The sequence below is a fragment of the Otolemur garnettii genome, unplaced genomic scaffold, assembly GCF_000181295.1.
Source record: "Otolemur garnettii isolate 467f Iridium unplaced genomic scaffold, OtoGar3 scaffold00009, whole genome shotgun sequence".
NCBI classification, from domain to species: domain Eukaryota; kingdom Metazoa; phylum Chordata; class Mammalia; order Primates; family Galagidae; genus Otolemur; species Otolemur garnettii.
The window spans coordinates 31,419,450-31,430,856 of NW_003852404.1; positions in this window are offsets into that span (position 1 = coordinate 31,419,450).

An 11,407-nucleotide genomic window follows, 5' to 3' on the forward strand; every position below is an offset into this window, starting at 1 on the left:
TTTTGCAGCAAATTAACAAACTTCTTTTTCCTTTTCCTCAAAACTCTAGTCCTTATTATTCATTCTTACTGATTCAGCCTCAAGGACAAATACCGAACTTTTAGTAAGACCAGTAGAACCAATTGAGAGCCACAAATTTAAAAAGAGACCAACTTACAGGTTTGACTGAAATGATTTCTTATTAGTCTTGCCAATCAATGTTGTATATTTCATTGATTCTCAAACTAGTTCTACCAACTTACAAACAACAAATAAGAGGTTCAAAATGGGAGATAAGACACAAAATTAATTTTTGTCTTTATTTCTTTTTTTGACCCAGAGTTTGTTCACATACAGATTATTTAATTTCTATGTGTTTGTTTAGTTTGTGAAGTTCCCCTTTGTTTGGATTTCTAGTTTTATTCCACTTGTGGTCTAAGAAGATACTTGATATAATTTCAATTTTTTAAAAATGTGGTAAGATTTTTTTTATGACCTAAATGTGATCTTAGAGAATATTCCATAATGTTCTTTTGTGCTAATGAAAGAATTATAGTCTGTAGTTGTTTGTGGAAGTTTCATAAATGTCTATTTTGTCTAATTTCTACCTTAAGTCTAATGATTCTTTTTTGATTTTCTGTTTTGATGATCTGTCTAGTTCTCTGAGTAGGGTATTGAAGTCTCCCACTATTATTGTGGTGTTGTCTTTTTCTTTAGGTCTAGTAATATTTGTTTCATTAGTCTAGATGCTTCAATGTTGGGTTCATATTTATTCAGGATTTTTATTTCCTTTTGCTCAATTGATCCCTTTGTATATAATTATTTTTATTGTTTTGATTTAAAGTCTATTTTATATAAGTATAGTTACTCTTGTTAATTTTTGGTTTGTTTGCATAAAATATATTTTTCCACTCCTTTACTTTCAGTCTATATGTGTCTTTTCAGGTAAGATAAGTTTCTTGTAGGCATAATTTAGTTGAGTCATGTTTTTCTTTAAATTCATTCTGTCAATGTATATCTTTTAAGTGTAGTATTTAATCACTTTATATTCAAGGTTAACAATGATGTGTAATTATTTCCTCTTGTCATATTGTTAGTTTGTTTCTAGTTGTTTTATCAATTTTAGAATTTTCCTCTCTTTTTGTTGTTGTGGTTTGCTATACTTCTATTATATTGCCCTTCAATTTCTTTCTCTTTTTCTTTTGTATGATTGTTTCAGAAGACCTATGAGTTTTATATTTTCGTATATTTTAGTGATAGTGAATATTGGTCTCTTTTATCCCCATGTTTAAGAGTTCCATAAACACTTTCTGTAGGGCTAGATTAATGGTGACAAATTTTCTCAGTGTTTGCATCTGGGAAAGACTTTATTTCATGTTTATTTATGAAATTTATTATGGAAGGATATAAAATCCTTGGCTGGCAATTTTTTTTGTTTTTTTGGATCACTTTGAAAATGCCATCCCATTGTCTTCTGATATACAACATTTATACTGAGGCCTTAATATTTATGAAAACACATTTTGTTAGGCTATTTTTACCATAGGTGGTGATTTCTTTAATGGATGTGGTAAATCAAAAACTTTCTGGGAAAGATTCCGTATTGCAGATACCATTGAGAACAGTTTTGATTCATGAGAGGAGGTCCAAATATCAATAGGAATAGAAATTTGATTCTAACCCTCATGGATGACTTTCAGGGATTCAAGACTTTAGTGAAAGAAGAACCTATGGACTTGGTGGAAATGCCAAGATACATAGAATTGAGGACTGAAGAGTTGACTGAATTATTTCAATTTCATGATAAAATTTGAATGGATGAGCAGTTATATTCATGGATTAGAAAAAAATAAAATCTTTTTGTGAGATGCAGTCTTCTCTTGGTGAAGATGCTGTGGCATTGTTAAAATGACAAAAAGGAATTATAAAATTATATACTATTATTTGATAGTTGCAGCAGGATTTGAGATTATTCATTCCAAATTTGAAAGAAGTTCTAATATGGTCAATATGATAACAAACAGCATTGTGTGCTACAGAGGAATCTTTTGTGATATAATCAATGTGACAAGCTTTAATTTTGCTTAAGAAATTGCCACAACTACCCAATCTTCATCAACCACAGACAATAATATATTCACACACATATATATGCATATATGTAATATACACACACATATATTTCATTGTTGTTGTTCTCTGGATGCTTCTTAGACCTTTATTTTGGGGTACTGTTTTCTTTTTTATTTCAGGTTAATTTGAAGGTACAAAGAATTACGTTACAATGTTTGCATTTGTAAGGTACAGTCTTTATTATAGTTGTGCCCTGTCCTCAGGAGGTATGCCATATACCAGGTGTTCTCAAACTACAGCCCACGGGCCACATGCAGCCCACCTAGGACTTTTATCTGACCCGCCTGGTGTTTTTGCCACTGCTGTCTGTCCTGCTTAGCAGTCAACTCATTCCCGGGGCCTGCAGTCTGGCCTTCCAACAGTCTGAGGGACAGTGAACTGGCCCCCTGTTTAAAAAGTCTGAGGACCCCTGCCGTATACATCCTTTGTGCCCATCAAGTGGGAGCACAATATTTTTGAGGCCAGAGCATCTACCAGCAAAAAGATTATAATTTTCAAAAAACTTAGAATATTTGGCATTTTTAGCTGTATTTTAAAAATTAAAGCATGCGATTTTTAGGCGTAATGCTACTGTACACTTACTGGACTACAATAGGGCAAATATAACTTTTATATATACTGAAAAACCAAAAAGTTCTTGTGGCTTGCTTTATTACAATACTTGCTTTATTATGATAATCTGAATAAACTGGGAAAAATTTTTGAAGTATACCTGTAATTTGGATGTAATAGCCAAAACCTTATCAAGAGGATATACTGTTTTGTATCTTCTCTATAAAATAAATATGAATAAAAGTTTAGAATTTATTAGAAAGTTTAAAGATAATGCATGGATGTTGAATATCTCCTATATTTGTTTCCTCTTTATTCTTAGAATTTATTCCCTTCTTTTTTATTTGTCTACAGGCTAAGAGAATATATAAAGATAGTACCTCTCCATGGGAATGGAATACTAATACTTTCCATAAATATTTTCCTTCACCTGGGTTTCCTTAACTAATTAAATCTTTCATGTGGGGACAGTACTTTAATCTGGGCCCTTAGCTTTATTTCATGCTTTGATACAGAGTGAGAGACATCTATTTGACTTCATTTTACAAATTGTCCTTTGACCATGTAGTCTCTGTAGACAGAATGATTTTTTTTTGATAGTAAATTTCTAAGACTGAGAATTCCTGTTCTTGCAGCTTTATGTAATTATGTTCAAAGGGGTTTGAATTAAAATGGAACAGATGTGTCCATCTTTAATTATGGTGTAACAAATTGTGTTACTCTAAGGCTTTATTAAGTGAAACGCTCATCTTTATGTAATAATAGGTCAGACAGTTTCAAAATGATATCAGTGAACACAGTGTATTGCCTATTCCACTTAGACTTCAAAAGCGCTGTTAAAACTCAGAGCATGTGCATGTAGAGTCAGAAGAAAACTATGGAAAATGTACATATTTGTTTTTTATTCAGAGTTAAGTGAAAACGATAGTTAAAAACATATGATATATCTTAATGTCATTTAAATAAGACAAAAAATTAAAATTCGACTCCACAGATATATAAACAAAAAGAGTAGTGGGAATATTCAACTCTCTCTATCAGAGAATAGAATTTTAGGGTTTCCTCACTTTCTTAAAAACCCTTTTTGTATTCTTTTGTTTAAAAACTGTTTTATAAATGAGTAGCCAGAAAAGGATCTTTTTTTCCTGCAGCCCCTAAATCTATAGAAAGATGTACTTTTCCAGAACTAACCAAACACTACTTAGAGAACAAAACAAAACAACAACAACAACAAAAAAAAACCAAACAAAAAAAGGATTTAAGCTAGGCACAAATCCTGTGACTTGACTTGAGTTCCATCTCAGTGTTTCTATTTTTGTCAGATATACCACAACGTTTTTATGCTTCTGAACATCTTCAACTCTTTATGATTTTCCTTTCCCATACCCAAGAATTATTTTTGTTGTTGAATTTTTTCTTAATATACTTTTTCTGCCCCCTTACCACCACCACTCTAATCCAAGGTCCATTATCTCATAATGGAGCCAGTTTACTCCATCAGTTTTCTAAGGGGGTTTCTTGACTTTTATCTCTCCCCCTTTCCATTCTTTTTTTCATTGTTAATTAATATAAAAATGACAATTCTAGTTGGATGCATCTCCTCTTAAAATATTGGCATGGATTCAAAGCCATATTATGTAAAGCTTTAATTTTTGGTATGGTCTCTATGTACATCCATAATATCTAAGCACCTTCTTCTTACCACTCCACAACAAAGTGGACAATAGGGTCTTCCCTTCTTGAAGTCCCTTCGCTTTCAGTATCTAAACACATTTCCTTATAAGAAGGATTGTTCACTGCATCCCAACACACATATCCTCTCTCTATGCTCTTTCTTGAGCCTAGAATGCCATGTCGTCTGTCACTTTTTCATAAAACTTTTAGTCTTTCTTGAAAGGTCAGTTTTTTCCATCATGACTTTTCCCCCCTCAAGTTCTTCCTTTCTTTGAGTTGTTAACTTATTTTTGGTCTACACTTTTAATCATTTTCCCAACTGGTTTAACTCCTCATAAAGATCTTAATTTCCTTGTGGAGTGAAGACTTTTTTGTAGAGTAGAACAACTATATATATGAATTGTTTGACTAATTGACTGAGCTTCTTTGAGATATTCATTGTGTAGGACCATCTTTTTGCTTGTTAGGATAAGCAAGAGGCAGAAAGATGAAACAAGTAAAAGAGAAAATTTGGGAAATGAATATTTAATTTTGTTGCAATGTCTATAAAATCGTTGGTCTTATGGTAACAAATACAGTAAACTCAAAGATGGAGAAAAAAATTAAACTTCACAGAACTGTAGTAAAGACCAGATGTTAAAAGAGAAGTGTACCCAGCTATCCTTCAGCTTTCATCTTTAATGGACAAATTACAGTAAAGAACCAAAACAAACCTTAAAGCACCCTGAGTAAGAATGCAGAGCTCAAACAAAAGATGGATCCAGGGAGCCCTGTCCATATGTTTCTTCACTATCCATGGCTGCTGCCTCAGGTCTTTAGGCTCAATAATAATCTTCTGGTCACTGTCCTTTATTTTTTCATCTCTTCTCCCAATAGACATTTTTAGGATCCAAGGAAAGGAAGAAAGCTTGATTTTCAGAGTCTAGCATGGCAGAATAACACACAATCTCATTTGATACTTCTTCCCGGTAATCTTCAACATAGAATTCTGATTCTCATCTGAGAATGAACCCTTTCAACTCTGGTGAGTTAAAAAAAAGAGAAAGATTAAAACTGAATCACTCATCTAATACAGGAAAATGAAGAAATGTTGTTTATTGTATTCACTTGCCTCACTAAGTGTGCTTCATGACCTAAACATACATAACAAATATAGAACTTTGCTTATTCTTGAATAACCAGTTCAAAGGAATAAAACTTCATTCATATTAAAAAGAGTGGAGTAGAGAAGGAAATTCAAAGTGCCAACCTGAGTGGAGTTACAAAGGAATGGCATCTTATTAGGCAAATACTTCTGTTGTTATAGATCAAATAATGACTCAAAGTGTGTCGCTGCTGGGGATGCTACGCCTCCCTATGCCACATGAAAGAACCAAGCACGACATGGATTGAAGTGCTAGTTTGCAAGAGGTGGGCTAACCAGAGGTTCAGGAGAGCCCTGAGCTCGCTCCACAGCAGCTATTTATTAAGGTTATACACAACAGGTGGGGAGAGTTAAAGTGATGACATGTGAGGGCTGCATGCATAAGGATTGCCACGTGTTCTTTCCTCACATGTTCTTTCCCCACAACCTCCATGAAGAAGCACCAAGCATCAATATTTAACACCTGCTTACTAACGAGTGAATGAATCTATCTCATTCCGGAACACTGAGTTACTTAGGGGCTTGCCATCTCTAGGCTTCCCGGGAGACTGTCCTGTTCTCAGCATTTCCTTTTAATGTGATAAGAATCAGTAACTGTCCTTGCAAGCATGGTGTCCATTCCTCTACAAAAGTGGATTCAGCTTCAGGTAAGATGTTAATTTCTTTTCTTTTGTTTTTGTAATTCCAAAATTATTATGTTTATGGTAGAAAATTCAGACAGAGGCAAGAATAGAAGGCAAAAAGCAACCCTTAATCCCATACCACCACTGATAACCATATCAATTTGTTGGTGAATGTGTTACCAATATGTAACTTTATATAGATAGATGATTTTATAAGAATGATATCAAACTACATTCTGCCTAATAAAAAATTCACGTAGCAATATATAGTCATTTTCACGTCAAATATTACAACATTCTCAACCATTTAGGTGCAACAAAGGGCAACACTAAATATAAGATATTTAATTTGGCTGGCGCAGTGGCTCACTCTGGCCTGTAATCCCAGCACCCTGGGAGCCCAAAGCTGCGGGTGGATTGCTTGAGCTCAGGAGTTGGAGATCAGCCTGAGCAAGAGCAAGACCCTGTCTCTATTAAAAATAGAAACAACTAGCCAGGTGCTGTGGTGCACCCACTTGGGAGGCTGAGGCAATAGGATCGGTTGCGCCCAAGAGTTTGAGGTTGCTGTGAGCTATGACATTATGGCATTCTACTAAGGGTGAAAGAGATTCTGTCTCAAAAAAAAAAAAAAAAATTAATTCACCATTTCCTGTATCTAGTTATAAAATATATTTAATGTACCATTTTAATAAACATTAAATTTATTATTAAATTTTAATTAAAAAATCCATATTCCATGAAACTTTGTTTTAACCATGGAGACATGCTTTTGAATCTTCAGTTTTTCAGAGTTTATATTTTTATATCTGTTTAAAATACTGTTACTGGAAATTTCATTCCAAATCATAAGTATGCATTTGCATAACATTAAGATGTTTATATTTTCATTAATCTCCACAATATAACCATTTATCACATTACTTTAAAAAGGGATCTTGTTACCACAATACCTAAGAGGTGATATTGTGTGGACAGACTCCAGGAAAAATCATTAAATGTATGCTAATATTCTTTAATTCTGTTTTTTTTTTTTTAACTGTTTCAGTCATGTTAACTTTTGCTCCATCTAAATATAAATATATGCATAAAGATAACATTGAGGAAGATAATTATGGGCTAATGTCTTCATCCAATCCCTGCAATGCTATCCAAGACAAAGGAACTGAGAAAGCACACTTTGAAAAGATTGATTTTAAACATTTTTTTTCAGAGTAATTTTGGGAAAAAGAAATTTATTTTAAATTTGAGCATATAAATTATAAAAAAAAGAGGAATTGAGTCTTGTGAAACATATATTTGAGATATTTTTGGTCTGTTTTATAATCACTGGATAAAAGCTTTTTATATACTATAATTAGACAATCAGGATTTTTTAAAAAAAAGAATTTTGAATCTGAAAGTGATTTTATTGATTATCTAATCTCATGCTTTCATTTTATAAATGAGGAAATAGAGGAGCTAAGAGGAAAAATGACCTTCCTAAGTTCTATAGAGTTAAGATTAGACAGATTTCCTGGTGGACAGTTTATTGATCTTATTATCACATTGAAGTATAAATTTTTGTATAAAACTAATTGATTCTAAACTTGTTCCATAAATTTAGAGATACATAAAAAGAATGAATTCTAATAAATTCTACTAGTAAGCTCTGCATCAAGATAGTTTCAAACTTCTCTAAAAAAATCCTGCACTGCTTATTGTCTAAGAAAATAAGGACAAAGTGCTCTGCTCCTCTTTAGAAATACTGCTCTTTATTATCTGGATGGACACTGCTTTCTCTATATACTTCTTCATTTAGGGAAACTTATGCAGATGGGTTAAGCTTAAACATTTCCCCCCAACCTTCCAGCCCCACACATATCTGGTTTCTCGAAAGACATTCATTCATTTATTTATTCAACAAACTTGGACTTACTGAGTCAACTGCTACTTTGGGTTGAAACTGCTGGGCATAGAGGAAATGTGAAAATTGTGATAGTCGTTAGGGCTACTCACTTGACAATATTATAGTTAACCTATTTTTAAGTGCATGGTACAATTAAATTAAATTGTCTACCCTCTTCTATTAGGTATTTATTTGTTTCTTGTCACAATTTATTAGTTGTCTGTACCTGAGGCTTTTCATTTTCCTGCCATGGACACCTATGTCAAAGGAGAGCCTCTGTCAGCCTGTGGCCCTCAGTGACTATAATTAACAAAACTGTTCTCACGGCCAGTAGTGGACAGGAGGGATGAAAGTGTAAGACTACTGAGATTTTAGGGGTTGTAACTGCGGCTTAACTTAGCCTATCTTGACAGAAAATCCCTGCTTTCAATATCTTCTTAATTAAATGGAGTAGAGATAGTAACAAAGTATTTCAATTACACTCTAATGAAATCTACTATTAAAATACACTTCTATATGACGGAAGGACTAAAGAAAGAATTTTGTGAAGTTGATAAAGGATCAGGCTTAGGAGTCAGACCTGAGTTGAAATCTTGATGCCTCTATCTTTTGGCGGTATCTAAGTCATTAAATTTTGTAAGTCTTACTTTCATCATTTACCCCTATTATAGAATATGGGTAATAGTATTATCTACCTCATATGGTGGCTGTAATTAGGTGAGTGGCATGATAAGCACTCAATAAAATGTAGTACTACTATTACTTTTAAAATCTAGATGTGGTACAGAATGGGTGATAGTGGTCCAACAAACCTTCATTTACATGATATTGAGCATCATAAAAGTTGAGGAATTTGGTGGTAACTTCAAAACAGGCATTTCAGATTGAGGCATGGGCAACTATGTTAGATGAAGAAATGTTATGCATAGAGCACAAGTGAGTGGTGAAAAGTAAACCTGGAAAGGTAGGCAAGACTTAAAGGAAAATGCACCTACTTACCTAGGAAGTAGCTCCTTGGTGGTAGTGGAAAGCACTGAATGTTTTAAAATCAAATTAACATTTTAGAAAGATTATTAAAAGAGCAGCATGGAAGAAGAAAGCATGAAATTAGGTACAGAAATATCTATAAAGATGTGATTTAATTCCTCCAAGTAAGAAATGGGGGAGTACATCATGCTCATCATAATCAAATGTAGTTGAATGTGTGTGACTTCACAAAGAGGGATCTCTTGATGTCAGGGCTAGCAAACGAAGCACAGGTATTGCTAACACTCAGTGGGTTACATGAAGCAAAGTATTCTTAGGGAGAATTAAAAGGACAGAAAGGGGAAGAAAGAGGAACCAGGAACCTTGACTACCACAGACACCAAGGTAAGGAAGAATGTGAAGGCAGGGGTGGTCAACACTGGAACATGGCAGAAATACAAAGTAAGAGGCTGTCTTAGGACTCTCTGTCATTGGAGAATCAGGTAGAAGGTCATTGCTTATTTGGAAACATATAATAGATTGTGGTGGTTAAAGACACTTAATGAGGGAGCGTAATCATGGTGTGGAAGTAGAGGGAGTGTTGAATATAATCTCAAGAATTCTGGCTAAATCATAGGGGAAAAGCAGGTACAGAAAATGAGTAATTTTTGTTTTTCATTTTAAAATAGGGTGGACTTTTACATATGTGTGTTATGAGTGTTCCTTTTAGACCCAGGCAAATGGAGCTCCTGGCCTGTATCTGTTCTTTAAAAGGACCCCCTGCTGTCTTTTGACCATATCTATACACAAAGCAAGGAATCTTGAAGAACTTGAGAATTCTGAGTCCCAGTGTCCAGTCACCCTTCTAGAACCTACACAGACTTCTATAAATTTTCCTATTAGAACTGCTTTTTGGTATATTGTTTTCAAGGTATTTTTTTATTCAGTTAAAATATTTTCTAATTTCCCTCCTTATTTATTTTTAAACCCATAAATTATTAAGAAGTATCTTATTTTGTAAATATTTTCTAAATATCTTTAACTTATTTTAATTCCATTGTGGTCAGAGAACATATTTTTTTATGACTTGAATGTCTTTGAATTTATGAAGACTTGTCCTATGGTTTAGAATGGTCTGTCTTGGCAAATGGTCTGTTTACTCTATAAAGAATGTGTATTCCGATGTTGAGTACAGTGCTTCATGAATATTCTTTTTCACATTTGTATATTAGGATGCATGAAGTTGTTCCATAGCTAGCTGATACTCTTTAATTGTTTTTACTTTTTAATTTTTATGAATACGTCATAGCTGCACATATTTATGGGGTACGTGTGACATACTATATAATAATCAAACTAGGGTTGTTGGGGTACACGTTCATATATCATCAATGCTCTTTAATTTTTTAGTTTTTAACTTTCGTGAGTATGTAATAATTATACATATTTGTGAGGTGCCTGTGATATAATGTGTGATGATCAAACTAGGGTTGTTGGGATATACATTATTATAAAGGTTCATCATTTCCTTGGGTTAGTAACATTCTAATTCTATTCTTCTAGTTATTTAAAAATATGCAATAGATTATTAACTATTGTCACACTATTGTGCTATGGAACTCTAGATCTTACTTAGTCTATCTAATTTTATGTTTGTACTCATTAAGCAATCTCTCTTTCTCTCCCCATCCTCACTACCATTCTTAGTCTCTGGTAACCATCATTCTGTACTCTATAGCCATGAGATGAATTTTTTGTTTGTTTTTAGTTCCTACACAAGAGTGAGGACATGAGTGCTTTGTCTTTCTGTGCTTGGCTTATTTCACTTAACATGATATTTTCCAGTTACATGTGTTGTTGCAAATGACAAGATTTTATTTTTTATGATTGAATAACATTATATTGTGCACATGTACTACATTTTCCTTATCCCTTCATTTGGTGATGAAGCTTAAGTTGATTTCATATAGTGGCTATTGTGAACAGTTGCAGTAAACATGGGCGGGCATGTATCCTAATACACCAATTTTCTTTCTTTTGGAGAGATCCCCAGTAGGGGATTGCTGGATTGTATGGTAGTTCTGTTTTCAGTTTTTCTGAGGAAACTTCATACTGTTTTTCATTGTGGCTGTACTAATTTACGTTTCCACTACATTGTACAACATCCTTATCACCATTCATTATTTTTTGTGTTTTTGATAAAATCCATTTTAACTAGGCTGAAATGATGTCTCACTGTGATTTTGATTTGCATTTCTCTGATAATTAGTGATGTTAGGTATTTCTTCATATACCAATTAACTATTTGTGTGTCTTCTTAAGAGAAACGTCTATTCACATCTTTTGCCCATATTTTAATTGGATTATTTGGATTTTTTGCTATAGAGTAATTTTACTCTATAGAAAACTATGAATGCAAATTCAACTCTATCGAATTTGCATTCATAGTTT